The following is a 16897-nucleotide window of genomic DNA, read 5'->3' as shown; positions in this document are numbered from 1 at the left end:
TTAAAATGTATTACTGGCATGAGAAACCTTAAATTACAGTGAACTTGGCACACCACTTCTGAAAGGTTGCCGACCCCTGGTATAGAGTGACCATATGTTGTACTAAGATTCTTCTGCTTTTTTTTTTCCCTGTGAGTCAGTATAACTTTTGCCAGCCCAGAAGTTGGGCAGCCAATGTTTTACATTTTCACAATGTTTTCTCCAACTTTCATAAAGTAAATACATAGTTAATATGAGTTAAAAAGGCTAGGGACACTTCTTTATGAAGAATCTGTACAGCAGATCATGCCCATAGATGATCCAGAAAAGAAATTTGAGGTTGAATTTTTTAATGTTGTGATGGATAAAGCAGTATCTGCTGTTGATGAAAGGTTTAATACCTTGCAAGTACACCATGAACAGTTTGGATTTTTGTATGACATAACTAAATTCAACGAAATAGGAAAACAAGAGCAACTAATGACAAAGTGCAAGAATCTAGAGAGCCTCCTGAAGCACGGTGATACTTTTGATTTAAATGGACTTGAATTGTACGAAGAATTGAGTACACTGTCATCAATGTTGCCACATGCAAAATCGGTGATGGACATTGTACAGTTTATAGATACCCGCAAACTTGTTGACATATATCCTAATGTGTACATTGCCACTCGTATTCTACTGACAATTCCTGTAACAGTAGCATCAGGAGAATGGAGTTTCTCAAAACTAAAGCTCATTAAAAACTATCTCCGCTCTACAATGAGTCAGGAACGCTTGACTGGTCTTGCTATTCTTGCGATCGAACAAGACACGACTTTGTCTTTGTCATGCGATGACATTATTACTGATTTTGCAGCCAAAAAAGCCAGAAAGATTGCTTTTAATTAAAAACAAATCTTTGTTTCAATACCTCTTCATATAAATTTCCAATAAAATTTTGATAAATTAAAAAAAATATATTTGCATCATTCTGTCATATCAGAATTTTTTATATAGTGCTGCTTCTTTAGTGCTAGTCCATCAGCATTACAGTGTGCTTAATTAAGTTAAACTGGTTTTAATAATGTGAATGTGGCAAGTTTTCCAATACTATAAGCTTATGTTTGTGTTGCTAAGAGCAGATCAGGCACAGGGGCACCAGTTTAATAATCTCGCCTAGGGCACCATAAATCCTAAGGCCGGCCCTGAACATCAGTATATCATTATTATCTACTTCAGTTCAAATATTGTAAGAATATTGAAAGAAATTAATCAGTAGTGAATTATTTTAGATATTTGCTTTCCAGATGAATATGGAATATAATCAATAGTGTAACGAGAGATTTTGCTTTTAGCTGTTTTGAAAAATCTTGCAATACCTTGAAGAGAAACCCTGAAAAAATGGGTCTAAATATCATAAAAATTTCACTTCTCCCCACTGATCTAATTAAGGTGATGACAGTATCAGGACACTTTGATTTGCATAAAATAATAATTAGTTCTAAGACTAAGGCTTTAAATAAATAATAATTGGCTATAATTTAAAATTAGAAATCCAAAATGGCAAATGCAATAATCCTCTATGAGAGACCCAGAGTTAGGGTATGGAAAGTTCCAGCAACTCATAGGGAGGAGCTTAGCTATCTAAAAATAGGATGCCGTAAGAGGTGAGGAACTAGACAGGAAGTACAAATACACTAATAAAAAGGGGAGGATCTAAATGGGAAGAGGAGTTATGCTAATATCTGGAAGCTGATTGGCTGAGTCAGGCTAATAAATTATGTTAATGAGCAAACCTTGAGAGAGCAACCATTATATGAGGCTGACAGCCAGCAAGCTTATTTGTGGGGGTTTTGTGAGTATGAGCTGAGAAGGGAAAGGACAAGATCAAGCACGCCTCCGTTTCTATGACAACAACAGGAGTGACAACAGAAGATTCAGGAAAATACACAGAATATACAGACCACATAGGCATACAATGTAATAGGCATATAGAGATCCTGCATACACAAAGGCCTTAATTTTAACGTCACAATACTTAATTCAATGTAATATGCATGATCTTTACACGCACGTACAAGAGAGTATTACAATGTTACAGATTTAATGAAAATACCTGCTTAACACTAACCTTAACCTATTAACATTTATTTAAAATCTAGCATTTAATATCTAACATCCTGTCAGTAGTGAGCGGTTGGTTGCAGGATGGGTGGGGTAGATTGTGAAGCAGCTAACCACCACTACCAGAGCAGCCCTGCAGCTCCTGAATGGGTAGTCCCTGTGACCTGCACTGGCAACAATAACAACCACCATCTCCGACATTAATACCACTCTGACAACGCTGAAGAACCTTTCCTTTTGAGATGAGTCAGAAAGCTCAAAGAAGAATAGAAGTAAGTCTGATTTTTCTACTTTTTGTTAAAGAGTGCCTGGATGTGTCTGTCAGTAAAGTTGGGTGCCTGTATCTTGAGTGAGATCTACCCCACCCATCCTGCAACCAACCGCTCACTACTGACAGGATGTTAGATATTAAATCCTAGATTTTAAATAAATGTTAATAGGTTAAGGTTAGTGTTAAGCAGGTATTTTCATTAAATCTGTAACATTGTAATAGTCTCTTGTACGTGCGTGTAAAGATCATGCATATTACATTGAATTAAGTATTGTGACGTTAAAATTAAGGCCTTTGTGTATGCAGGATCTCTATATGCCTATTACATTGTATGCCTATGTGGTCTGTATATTCTGTGTATTTTTGTTGTTGTTGTTGTGCCACTTTATTATTTTAATTTTAATTCTATTGTGTTTTACTATGCCTTATGTATTCTTTCTTGCATTGTTAGATACATTGTAACTACTTATTTCTTTTAATAAATATTTATTTTCAAATAATTTCTTCTTGTGTGCATGTCAGTCCTTGAACGGAAGGCTGTATCCATTTCCTTTCAGGGGTTATCAAGATTAACTTACTCTGGGGATCCCTCTGCAAGTAGTAGACTAGCCCCCTGGAAATTCCTTTAGGGCAGGCCACAAGCTTGTTACCCTTTTGTTAAATTAGAAGCACTATTGCAGGCTAATTTCATTGGCATCTAAAATTTTGGGGTAACTATAGATGAGGGTAACACTTTCAAAAGTGACAAATTGCTTTAAGCTCCCAGATCCTATTTTCAAAAGTGATGTAGGCACTTAGGGCCACATTTTTAAAGTTATTTGGACACCTAAAGTTGCAGTGAGACATCTAGGGTGAATTTTAGGAGCACTTAACCTACTTAGATATTTTTGAAAATCCCACTAATCCACCTCCTGAGGCACCTAAACACTTCTGAAAATTTGGCCCTTAGGAACCTACATCCTATTAATGTTCAATGAGACTTAGGAGTCTAAATGGATGAGGCCTGGTCTACGCTTGCAAGTTTTTCCAGTGTAGCCATGTTGGTTTGGAGTGTGAAAAAAATCATGCCATTAACCAACATAGCTATGCTGGCAAAAAGTCCTATTTTAGATGCAGTTATACAGGCCAAAAATTTAAAAGAGCCCTTAAAGGGACAACAGCCCTTTGCTTCCAGATAGCTGGACAAAGAGTTTCCCTTTCTTTACTTCTGACTATCTGATGAACTAGTTTTAAGAGAACCCTCCAGCAAAATCAGTACGTTAGTAAGATATAAAATCATTTGTCATGCCTAAAATCTTTGGAAACATTTTCTAAAGTTGGTGGAATTTCATAAACATGTGTATTGTTATGGAGATCACACACAGTAAATTAGTGTTCCCTTTTTCTAAAAGCAATGAACATTGTTATAAACACACTAAACCACTGTGTCTGATTAATTTAAAATAATGTCTGTTTCAGTGACTTAAATATGTAGTAATCTGGAATGATTACTTAATGAAGGTTTAAGAGTACATTTAAAATATAAAATCAGCTTAGAAATACTGATTAAGAAAATGTAAAACAGAAGAGCTGCATCATGTATTCCATAATATTTAATGTTGTATTCAGCAAGACACCTTACTCACCCTTACAACAAAGTTTTTGCAAATAACTACCTGATAAACTTCAGGGCATATCAAAAAACCCGTGACCGACATTTTTTATTCTCAAGTTTATTGCTTTTAATTAGGTATGTTCTGCACGTTCATTCTGCGTGAGGGAGAGGGTACAGGGGTCTCGGCGGGGAACTGTGACTCTGCCACCGTGAGGTGGGCCGTGCATCTTGTTATTCTTTCTGCCTTGTCCCTCCACCCACCATCCCCCCGCAGGCTGCAAGCTCAAGCTTCTGTGGGGCACAGGGGCACCAGTTTAATACTACTGCATAGGGCCCCATAAATCCTAAGGATGGCCCTGGGGGGGCCAAAAAGTGGTGCCCTGGCTCGACAGGGAGGAGCCGCCCTCCAGAGGCACCGGAGAGCCAGAGCATCGGCTTGTGGGGCGGTGAGTGCCCAGCCATGGAGGAGCCGGTGCGGCGCAGGGGCGCAGCAGTCCTGCAAAGGCAGCAGTGCTGCTAGTGAAGAACAGCTGTGCCTCCCACCCCTCCTGCCCAGGCTGCGACCTAGCACCCCCCCCGGGGCTCCTGCAGGCTGCAGTAGCTGCATGCAGGCGCCAGCCCCCATGTGTCCCCCTGCTCCCCACTCACCGCGCTTGGGCTCTGTGGCTCCCAGTCATGTGAGCTGCTGCTGGGGCGCAGGGTCTAGGTGTAGTGGGATCTGGATGCATAGAGGCTTGTGCAGGGACAATGGGACTATGCAGGGGCTTCTGGGACAGGGTGGTTGGGGATCAGCTGAGGGGTCTGGTTGTGGGGGTCTCAGTGAGGGAGTCTGGGTGCTGGGGGATTGGGTTGGTGGAATGGGAGTTTGGGTGAAGCTAGTTTGGGGTCAGTGGTATGGGGGTCTGGATGTGGGGGCTCAGGGTGGTGCAGAGGGTGGGGCATCAGGGTGGGTCTTTGAGTGAAGAGAGCTCAGGGGGGTGGTCTGGGTGAAAGGGTGAGGGTCCAGAGGCAGGGGGGCTGGGTTCAGGGGGGCTCCAGAGGCAGGAAGGCTCCTGATGCAGAGGTGGGGTTCAGGTAGGGAGGCCTAGGGAGTTCTGGATGTACCGGGTGAGGCTTGGCAGGGGTGTCTAGGTATGGGAGTTCCGGATGCACGAGAGTTGGGTGGATGAGGAAGCAGCTCCCCATACAGAGAACCCTCCCCCCACAGCTGAGGAGCGATGGGGTAGGAAGTAGGGGAGGATGCTGAGCTTCCTGCTGCTGGGGGAGGTTTCTGAGGGTGGGTCTGACACAGCACCAGTCTCTCCTTGCAGGGAAGAGGAAGTTCCATCCTCTCCTGCCTCCAGCCCAGCTGGGACTAGCAGCTAATCCCAGCTCAGGGTAGTAGCCACTGGCTTGGGTATCCCTAGCCCCATGGTAATTTACCTCTCCACCGGCTGCTCCAGGTGCCTGAAACAATGTACCTGTGCTGCTAGGGAGTTGTACATGACTGCTCGTGCAGCTTCCCTTTGCTTCCCTGTCAAAAAGTCATTTTTCTGGGGAAGCAAAGAAATCTACAGGGACATGAATTCTGCGCAAGTGCGGTGGTGCAGAATTCCCCCAGGAGTGTCATCCAGAAACACAGCACAAGTTCGAAATATAAATATACTGTACATATTTATAATTCACAGTACAAAGATTATATATATACACATATATATATATTTTCTTTGTACTGTGAATTATAAATATGTACAGTATATTTATATTTCCATATAACCATAATTATCATCTATCTACTCTATGGGCAGTTGGCTTATGTGTGCATTCGGTGCAAGGAGTTCCCTGGCCCTCAGAGACTGTGTATGGACTTTGGAGACCAGAGTGGCTGAACTGGAGGAGCTGAGGGAGACAGAGGGGTACACAGATGAGACTTTCCAGGACACAGTAGAATGGTCCCACCCCTGGTCTGACAGACTCTGTGCTGTTGAGGAGGATGAAAGTCCCAGGGAAGGAGAGCATCTAACTGGAGCAGAGGGAAACAATCTCATAGTTGGGACCCTCCTTCCAGGTGATGTTGTGGTATCCTCTTGCACTGAGGATACCTCTCAGGTGGAGGGAACTCCAGCTATTAGAAAGAGACAGGTATTAGCAATGGATGATTTGATAATTAGAAACATAGATAGCTGAGTTTGCGATGACCAGGAGAACCGCATGGTGACTTGCCTGCCTGGTGCGAAGGTTGCGGATCTCTCGAGACATCTAGATAGACTTCTGTGTAGTGCTGGAGAGAAGCCAGTGGTCGTGGTACATGTAGGTACCAATGACACAGCGAAGGACAGGAAAGAGGTCCTGAAGGTCAAATTTAGGCTGCTAGATAGGAGACTGAAGTCCAGGATCTCTATGGTAGCATTCTCTGAGATACTCCCAGTTCCACATGCAGGGCCAGCTACACAGGCAGAACTGCAGAGTCTCAATGCATGGATGAGACAATGGTGTAGGGAGGAGGGGTTTAGATTTATTAGGAACTAGGGTAATTTTTGGGAAAGCGGGAGCCTATACAGAAAGGATGGGCTCCACCTAAACCAAAATGGAACCAGACTGCTGGCACTTAACATTAAAAAGGTCATACAGCAGTTTTTAAACAAAGGGCTGAGGGAAAGCTGACAGATATGGAAGAGCATGTGGCTTGAACAGAGACATCCCTTAGGGGATAATTTATTAATGGAGATTTTCTATGTCATAGTAAGGAGGAGATGGAAAATGATAAAATACAGGCAGGGTCTGATCAGAAACAGACAAATAAAAGAAAGAGAGTCCCATTCAATTACATTGTTTAATGGCAGACAGCTAGAAGGAGACAAGTTATTAAAGTGCTTATATACCAGTTCTAGTAGTCTAAATAATAAAATGGGTGAACTAGAGTGCCTCATATTATATGAGGATATTGATATAATAGACATCACAGAAACTTGGTGGAATGAGGATATCAATGGGATACAATAGTATCAGGGTACAAAATATATAGGAAGGACAAAACAGGTCATGCTGGTAGGGGAGTGGCATTATATGTGAAAGAAAGCATAGAATCAAATGAAGAAAAATCATAAATGAATCAAACTGCACCATAGAAACTCTATGGATAGAAATTCCATGCTCTAATAATAAGAATATAGCGGTGGTGATATATTACCGACCACCTGACCAGGATGGTCAGAGTGACTGTGAAATGCTCAGGGAGATTAGAAGGGCTATTAAAATAAAAAACTCAATAATAATAATAATGGGGGATTTCCCCATATTGACTGGGTACATGTCACCTCAGGACGGGATGCAGAGATAAAATTTCTCAACATCTTAAATGACTGCTTCTTGGATCAGCCGGTCATGGAACCCACCAGCGGAGAGGCAATTCTTGATTTAGTACTAAGTGAAGAACAGGATATGGTCCAAGACGTGAATATAGTTGGACCACTTGGTAATAGTGACCATAATATAATTAAATTTAATATCCCTGTGGCTGGAAAAACACCACAGCAGTCCAACACTGTAGCATTTAATTTCAGAAAGGGGAACTACACAAAAATGAGGAGGCTAGTTAAACAGAAATTAAAGGGTACAGTGCCAAAAGTGAAATCTCTGCAAGCTCCATGGAAACTTTTTAAAGACACCATAATAGAGGTTCAACTTAAAAAAACATAGTAAGAGAACCAAAAAAGAGCCACCCTGGCTAAACAACAAAGTAAAAGAAGCAGTGAGAAGCAAAAAGGCATCCTTTAAAAAGTTGAAGTTAAATCCTAGTGAGGAAAATAGAAAGGAGCATAAACACTGGCTAATGAAGTGTAAAAATACAATTAGGAAGGCCAAAAAACAACTTGAGGAACAGTTAGCCAAAGACTCAAAAAGTAATAGCAATTTTTTTTAAATTACATCAGAAGCAGGAAGCCTGCTAAACAACCAGTGGGACCATTGGATGATTGAGGTCCTAAAGGAGCACTCAAGGACAATAAGGCCATTGCCGAGAAACTAAATGATTTCTTTGCATCAGTCTTCACAGCTGAGGATGTGAGGGAGATTCCTAAACGTGAACCATTCTTTTTAGGTGACAGATCTGAGGAACTGTCCCAGATTGAGGTGTCATTAGAAGAGATTTTGGAACAAATTGATAAATTAAATAGCAATAAGTCACCAGAACCAGATGGTATTCACCCAAGAGTTCTGAAGGAAATCAAATGTGAAATTGCAGAACTACTAACTATAGTCTGTAACTTATTATTAAAATCAGCTTCTGTACCAAATGATTGGAGGATAGCTAATGTGATGCCAATTTTTTAAAAGGGCTCCAGAGGTGATCCTGGCAATTACAGGCCTGTAAGCCTGACTTCAGTACCAGGCAAACTGGTTGAAACTATAATAAAGAACAATATTGTCAGACATATGGATGAACATAATTTGTTGAGGAAGAGTCAACATGGTTTTTGTAAAGAGAAATCATGCCTCACCAATCGACTAGAATTCTTTTACAGGGTCAACAAGCATGTGGACCCAGGGAATCCAGTGGATATAGTGTACTTAGATCTTCAGAAAGCCTTTGGCAAGGTCCCTCACCAAAGGCTCTTATGGAAAGTAAGGTGCCACAGGTTAAGAGGGAAGTTGCTCTCATGGATTGGTAACAGGTTAAAAGATAGGAAACAAAGGGTAGGTATAAATGATCAGTTTTCAGAATGGAGAGAGGTAAATAGTGGTGTCCTCCAGGGGTCTGTTCTGGGACCAGTCCTATTCAAAATATTCATAAATGATCTGGAAAAAGGGATAAGCAGTGAGGTGGCAACATTTGCAGATGATACAAAATTACTAAAGATAGGTAAGACCCAGGCAGACTTCAAAGAGCTATAAAAGGGTCTCTCAGAACTTGGTGACTGGGCAACAAAATGGAAGGTGAAATTTAATGTTGATAAATGCAAAGTAATGCACATTGAAAAGCATAATCCCAACTATTCATATAAAATGATGGGGTCTAAATTAGCTGTTACTACTCAAGAAAGATCTTGGAGTCATTGTGGATAGTTCTCTGAAAACATCCACTCAATGTGCAGTGGCAATCAAAAAAGTGAACAGAATGCTGGGAGTAATTAAGAAAGGGATAGATAATAGGACAGAAAATATCATGCTGTGTCTGTATAAATCCATGGAACACCCACATCTTGAATACTGTATGCAGATGTGGTCGCCCCATCTCAAAAAAGATATATTGGAATTGGAAGAGGTTCAGAAAAGGGCAACAAAACTGATTAGAGGTATGGAACATCTTCGTATGAGGAGAGATTAATAAAACTGGGACTTTTCAGCTTGGAAAAGAGATGACTAAGGGGGGATATGGTTGAGGTCTACAAAATCATGACCAGTGTAGAGAAAGTAGATAAGGAAGTATTGTTTACTCCTTCTCATAACACAAGAACTGGGGGTCACTAAATGAAATTAATAGGCAGCAAGTTTAAAACAAATAAAAGGAAGCATTTCTTCACACAATGCGCAGTCAACCTGTGGAACTCCTTGCCAGAAGATGTTGTGAAGGCCAAGACCATAACAGTGTTCAAAAAAGAACTATATAAATTCTAGAGGATAGGTCCATCAATGGCTATTAGCCAGGATGGGCAGGAATGATGTCTCTATCCTCTGTTTGCCAGGAGCTGGGAATGAGTGACAGGGGATGGATCACTTGAGGATTACCTCTTCTGTTCATTCCCTCTGGGGCACCTGGCACTGGCCACTGTTGGAAGACAGGATTCTGGGCTAGATGGATCTTTGGTCTGACCCAGTAGGGCCATTCTTATGTTCATATTTAGCCAATCATAACTTTTGTACTGATACCTTCCATGGCATATCTTGTAAGATTCATTGCAGTTTTGCAATATTAGTATCAATAATATTATAAATGATCATCCGTATTCCATACAGCATCATATATTGATCTGTTATTACAGCAGAGTTTCTCAAGAAAGTGTTGCATGAGTGTGCATTGGATGAAGCTGGGGTATGTATTGCTTTTCAGTGGCTGTTGGTGTGACACTGCACTCCATATGTTTTATGGAAATATGCTTATGAGTGGAAATATGATGTAACTGAAATATACTTTATGCAAAAGGTGTCTTGTAAGGTATTATGACAAAGGTTATAACCTACTGAATATATTCTTCCTATTTCTATGCATGCATAATTCTTGTTTCTGACGCTAGAAATATGAAGTATAACTCTGAGGTCCTACTGTAATTATGCAAAGTGTAGGTCATTAATGGTGGTTTAGAATCTTGATGGCTCCCATTGACTAGGACAATTGGTTGCAAATGGTTTATTTACCTGCAAACCTTCCTGTGTATGTGTGGGCCAAGCCAGGAAGAATGGAGACTAGGGGTTTTATAGTGACATGTAACCATGCCACATGGTACTGGAATCCATCTTAATCCTTGTACTTTTCCATTGATGGGGCAGGGGTGGGGACAAGCACAGACAAAAGATTCCCACCTTGTGCCAAAGCTATAGAAGGGTGTGGAGCATAACAAAAGGAGCTGCCAGTCATGAGAAAACCCCTGCTTACCACCCAAGATGTCCACAGGAACTAACGAGGACTGTACCAGGGGAAAGAATTGGGCCCAGATTAGGACAGAGTCTAGTCTGTGAAAGAAGCTTATTGGAACATCATTGAGGGCGATATATTACCTGTAATCAGTTTCTTAATGTATTAGGCTTAGACTTGCATGTTGTGTTTTATTTTGCTCTGTGACTTACTTTGTTCTGGCAGTTATTACTTGAAACCACTTAAATCCTACTTTTTATACTTAATAAAAATCACTTTTGTTCACTAATAAACACAGAGTAAGTGATTAATACCTGGGAGAGCACACAGCTGTGCACATCTCTCTATCAGTGATATAGAGGGAGAACAATGGTTACAAACTGACCCTGTGTAAGCTTTATACAAAGTAAAACAGATTTATTTAACAAAACATAATAAGAACATAACATAAGAACGGCCGTACCAGGTCAGACCAAAGGTCCCTCAAGCCCAGTATCCTGTCTACCGACAGTGGCCAGTGCTAGGTACCCCAGAGGGAGTGAACCTAACAGGCAATGATCAAGTGATCTGTCTGCTGCCATCCATCTCCATCCTCTGACAAACAGAGGCTAGGGACACCATTCCTTACCCATCTTGGCTAATAGCCATTTATGAACTTCACCACCATGAATTTATTCAGTTCTCTTTTAAACGCTGTTATAGTCCTAGCCTTCACAACCTCCTCAGGTAAGGAGTTCCACAAGTTGACTATGTGCTGCGTGAAGAACTTCCTTTTATTTGTTTTAAACCTGCTGCCTATTAATTTCATTTGGTGACGCCTAGTTCTTGTATTATGGGAATAAGTAAATAACTTTTCCTTATCCACTTTCTCCATATCACTCATGATTTTGTATACCTCTATCATATCCTCCCTTAGTCTCCTCTTTTCCAAGCTGAAGAGTCCTAGCCTCTTTAATCTTTCCTCATATGGAATCCTCTCCAACCCCCTAATCATTTTAGTTGCCCCTTTCTGAATCTTTTCTAGTGCCAGTATATCTTTTTTGAAATGGGAGGAACCACATCTGTACACAGTATTCAAGATGTGAGCGTACCATTGATTTATATAAGGGCAATAATATATTCTCAGTCTTATCCTCTATCCCCTTTTTAATGATTCCTAACATCCTGTTTGCTTTTTTGACCGCCTCTGCACACTGCATGGACATCTTCAGAGAACTATCCACAATGACTCCAAGATCTTTTTCCTGACTCGTTGTAGCTAAATTAGCCCCCATCATATTGTATGTATAGTTGGGGTTATTTTTTCCAATGTGCATTACTTTACATTTATCCACATTAAATTTCATTTGCCATTTTGTTGCCCAATCACTTAGTTTTGTGAAATCTTTTTGAAGTTCTTCACAGTCTGCTTTGGTCTTAACTATCTTGAGCAGTTTAGTATCATCTGCAAACTTTGCCACCTCACTGTTTACCCGTTTCTCCAGATCATTTATGAATAAGTTGAATAGGATTGGTCCGAGGACTGACCCTTGGGGAACACCACTAGTTATCCTCTCCATTCTGAGAATTTACCATTAATTCCTACCCTTTGTTCCCTGTCTTTTAACCAGTTCTGAGTCCATGAAAGGACCTTCCTTTTTAACACATGACAACTTAATTTACATAAGAGCCTTTGGTGAGGGATCTTGTCAAAGGCTTTCTGAAAATGTAAGTACACTATGTCCACTGGATCCCCCTTGTCCACATGTTTGTTGACCCCTTCAAAGAACTCTAATAGATTAGTAAGACATGATTTCCCTTTACAGAAACCATGTTGACTATTGTTCAACAGTTTATGTTTTTCTATGTGTCTGACAATTTTATTCTTTACTATTGTTGTGACTAATTTGCCCGGTACCAACGTTAGACTCTGTAATTGCCGGTAATTTGGGGTTTGGATCCCATTGGGAGCTGAGTGTCTGGGTGCTGGAGACAGGTAGCCTACGGAGCTGTTTTTAGTTAGTCTGCAGCTTTGAGGGCATGGCCCAGACCCTGGGTCTGTGTTGCAGCAGGCTAGCGCGTCTGGCTCAACAAGGCAGGGTTCTGGAATCCCAAGCTGGCAGGGAAAACAGGCTCAGAGGTAATTTCAACACATCAAGTGACAGTCCAAGGGGGATCTCTGTGACCAAACCAGTTACAGTTGGAAATGGAAGTGAATACCTAACAGAGGGCTGGAATGAGTTACTAACAGCTTTGTAGGTGATGTTAAAGAGTCAAAGAATATTTGAAACTTTTTAAATACATTTTCATTCTTTCCAGCTGTCACTAAACATAATTGTTGTTTGCATTAATAGTATATTGTATATGTTTTGTGCATTCTATAGACACAAAGTGACTATACTCTTTTAATCTTATTTCCTAAAAAGGAAAAGTTAAGTTGCTGTTGCTTCCAGTCTTTTAATGGTGCAATATCAAGAACAGAATTCACATGAGCCTAGTATTAGAAATTTGGGCTCCAATCCTGCAAAACCTGAAGCAGATGCTTATTTTTATGTATGTGAGTAGTCCCACTGAACTCAATGAGACTACTCATGTGTGCAAATGTTTTTAGAAATGTGGACTTTGAAGACACAATTTAGCCCCTCTTAAGGATTTCATAAACCCACCCATAGCAGCTACAATCTGTGGGCAGGGAGAAACAACCACATGACTTGGCTTCTTCTAAATGTAATCACTGTAAAATATTGTTGTAACAGTGTTCAGCTTTAGACAATCTGTTTATAATAGAATCACCTACAATGGACTAACGGCTGCTTATTTTAATGAGAGATAATGATAAAGATGTAAAAATCACCTTTCAAATAATGGGCCATTCATCTGCAATAGAGCAGACATGACTCAGGAAAAGATGGTGAAGTTTCTTACTTTGCCACCTAAATGCATTCTTGTACCAAACCATAATCATACCAGTGAATCCTGAATTTGGAAGAAGATAACAATCCCTTTCTCACAAGTTTATGGATTGTTTATCTTCTGATATGCCTTCTGCATGACTTCTCAAAGGATAAGAAGCATGCTGGCATTGAAGAAAAATTAGTAGTTAGGACATTTTTCCCAGACAGTAATTCTGATTTTTGGAAATGCATCCCTAAGACAGAAACATCCTGTCGAGACAATGCAGAAAAACGTTTGCAAACGAGTAAAATAAAAAGTAGTATCATGACAAATCTTAGAATAATCTGTATTACATTTCTTATAAAATCTCCTCCAGATTTTAATTCATGTTAATGCCAGATGTCAAATGAAGTTAGGATAATGCACAATAGTTTATATTAATTTAGTCATGCATGAATCTCAATGGTGGCATGATCAGGCCTTTGTGCTCATACTACTGTTCATTCATGCTCACGCTAAATAATAATCTATTTTGTACAAGTGAGCAATAATTCCACTGTCCAAAGAGCAATTAACGGATGTAAAACTAAATATCTATTCACATGTGTATAATATCAGAGGGTAGCCGTGTTAGTCTGGATCTGTAAAAGCAGCAAAGAATCCTGTGGCACCTTATAGACTAACAGACGTTTTGGAGCATGAGCTTTCGTGGGTGAATACCCACTTCCTCAGATGCATGACATTTTAATATTGTAATAATGTGTATAATATTTTGTTGTATTCTGAACACACACAAACATACAGCAAATGTTTTCTCTGGAAAATGTCTGTGCTATGTAATAATATGTATCATAGTTTTCATATAGCACTTTTTATATAGGGATCTCAGTGATTTTCAAATGAGGCTAAAGCCATGTCTATACCAGGAGCATTTTGCTGTTAAAGGAATACCAATATACTATACCAGCAAAATGCTGCAAGCATGGATGCAGCTTATATCAGCAAAGCTATGCTCTTGCTGGCATAGCTTATTCCAGCCCTCCTGAGTGAAATCAACTATATTGGCAAAAGTGCAGTTTTGCTAGTATAACTAGGGAATCTACACTAGTAACTTTTGCCAGCATAAGTATGTTGGTCAAGTATCACACTTCTTTTCAAGGCTGAATCCCCACTCTGTCACTTCTAGTGCAGTTTGTGAGGGCCCGCAAGGATTTAAAAAATTAATACTGGCCACTCCAGGCTTGTATTACATTCTCAAGGTTACAGCTTTTCTCTGACCTTGGCTTGGTAAACACTGCCACCACCCAAATGCAAAAAACCCCCTTTGAACTCTGGAAGGAGCACTTGGGAATTCCTCCCTGTGGGATACCCTCAAGCCCTTTCACCCCCACTCCAGGGAAGAGCTGAGAAAGAAAACAAAAGAAATTAGTTGTGCTACCAGATAACCAAACAAGCACAAACCTCTTAGGATACCAAAAATCCAATCCTGTTCTTAAAAAAGGTAAATTTTATTAAAAACAAAAAGGAAAAAATTACATCTGGAACTTAGGCTTTTTGATAGATCTTAAAAGAAACAATTACAAAAATTAAGCACCCAAAACAGCTTTTTTGGGGGTTCAGCTTAAGGTTTACAATCAAACAAAGGCATCAGGGGTTAGCACAGAGGAGATCCGCAAACCAAAATAAAAAATAAACCTAATAGCATCTAATTAAACATTCCCTATCCAAATAATTTCTTCTAGGTATGGAAGATACTTTTTCATACCGGGTTCAAACCTTACACAGCATTTTTGCTTGCAGCCCAGAGAACAATGGAAAAACAAAGGGAAAGCTTAAAAAAGTTCTAGCCTTCCCATTGGCTCTTTTGGTCAGGTGCCCACTCCCTTTTCTTTACCTGGGGACTTTTAACCCTTTACAGGTAAGCAAGCAGCCACCAAGAGGATCTTTATAGCTAACTGGATGGCTGGGTGTTCATAAAAGGGAGCTCTCCCACCACTTTATTTATCACACCTCTTCACACCCCTGACCAACATAGTTATGCTGGCAGAAATCAGTAGTGTAGACATGACCTGAGTATAATTATCTCTGTTTTACAGGTGGAAAAAAGGAGGAACAGAGAGATGAAGTGACATGCCCAAGTCACACAGCAGCTTAGTGACAACTGGAACACCACCCATGGCTCTTGATACAAAGGGCAGTGCCATGATTGCTAGACCATGCTACTGTACCATTTGCCAATGACAATTTTAAGAAATGAATGAATAATAAAAATTACTAGGAGCTTGGTATTCTAATTTCTATAAATATATAATGTCTTCAAGTTTACACAGGGAAAAAATAACTCAAAAGATGCAAATGTTTTCCTTTAAAGCTTGAGTTTAATCTGCAATCAGACACTTAGCTTACTCAAAAAAGCATAGGATATGAACTCTTCTGACCGATAATAAAATAAAATAGGTATATTATTTTAGTCCCAGGTTGTATCTACATTAGGCTCTGCCAAAAATATCCCACCATTGCTACTACTGGTCAGTGGCAGCAGTAGTATAGATAGGGTCTAAGGAAGCCACTGGCATTTTAACCATAGAGTCTTCTAACCATGTTTAGAGCAGTCTAGATGACCTGGGGATTAAAACATCAACAACTACCAGCACCTTATTTAGACTTGGGCTCCAACTGTTGTTGCCACCAGCAGTACTGAATCAGCAATAGCAATAGTACAAAGAGTCTCATGGTAAGGTTTCCTCTTAATATTAAATATTTGTGTTTATCTCCACAATCAGTTTGCATTTGTCCAAACAATCTCATATTTATTTATTTTTTACCCATAGAGACCTGTTCCTGAGAGGTGCTGAGCTTCTGCTGTTCTTATCAGCATCGTTGTGATATTTAGAAATTCTGAAGCTCAGGGCAAGATTAGTTCATTAAACAGATGTGAAGTCTCTGGTCTCACTATCTGGTATCTTTTATGATTTTCAGCTATAAGGGTATAAGCTATACCATCATATGCACTTTTAGATTGGTAAAACTGCATTCACGGTAGGAAGTTGTATTGCTTGAACTACACTAGAACCTCAGAGTTATGAACACTAGAATTACAAACTGACCAGTCAACCACACACCTCATTTGGAATTGGAAGTACGCAATCAGGCAGCAGCAGAGACAAGACCAAAAAAAAAAAAAAAAGCAAATACAGTACAGTACTATGTCAAATGTAAACTACGAACAAAATAAAGGGAAAGCAACATTTTTCTTCTGCATAGTTAAGTTTCAAAGCCGTATTAAATCAATGATTAGTTGTAAACTTTTGAAAGAATAATGTTTTGTTCAGCATTACGAACATTTCAGAGTTATGAACAACCTCCATTCCCGAGGTGTTCATAACTCTGAGGTTCTACTGTACATTGGTTTCTAAATCAGATAAGTTACAGCTACACAAAAACTCTGAGTGTATGAGCCCTAAGAGACAAAGAAGATTCTTTCTGCTCAGAAGTCATTTTCCTTTGTGAAAATACGTTAATA

General features: G+C 39.9%; 1 long non-coding RNA gene across 1 annotated transcript; it reads left to right on the top strand.

Moving 5' to 3' along the window:
- Nucleotides 1-2182: 2182 nt before the first annotated feature.
- LOC115649155 lies at nt 2183-16499 on the top strand. The gene is made up of 3 exons (XR_003999773.1): nt 2183-2357; nt 15471-16108; nt 16206-16499. It is a non-coding gene; the product is annotated as an uncharacterized LOC115649155 (long non-coding RNA).
- The last annotated feature ends 398 nt before the right edge of the window (nt 16500-16897 follow it).

This window comes from Gopherus evgoodei, chromosome 3 (assembly GCF_007399415.2).
Source record: "Gopherus evgoodei ecotype Sinaloan lineage chromosome 3, rGopEvg1_v1.p, whole genome shotgun sequence".
NCBI classification, from domain to species: domain Eukaryota; kingdom Metazoa; phylum Chordata; order Testudines; family Testudinidae; genus Gopherus; species Gopherus evgoodei.
This window is presented reverse-complemented; position numbering and strand designations above follow the sequence as displayed.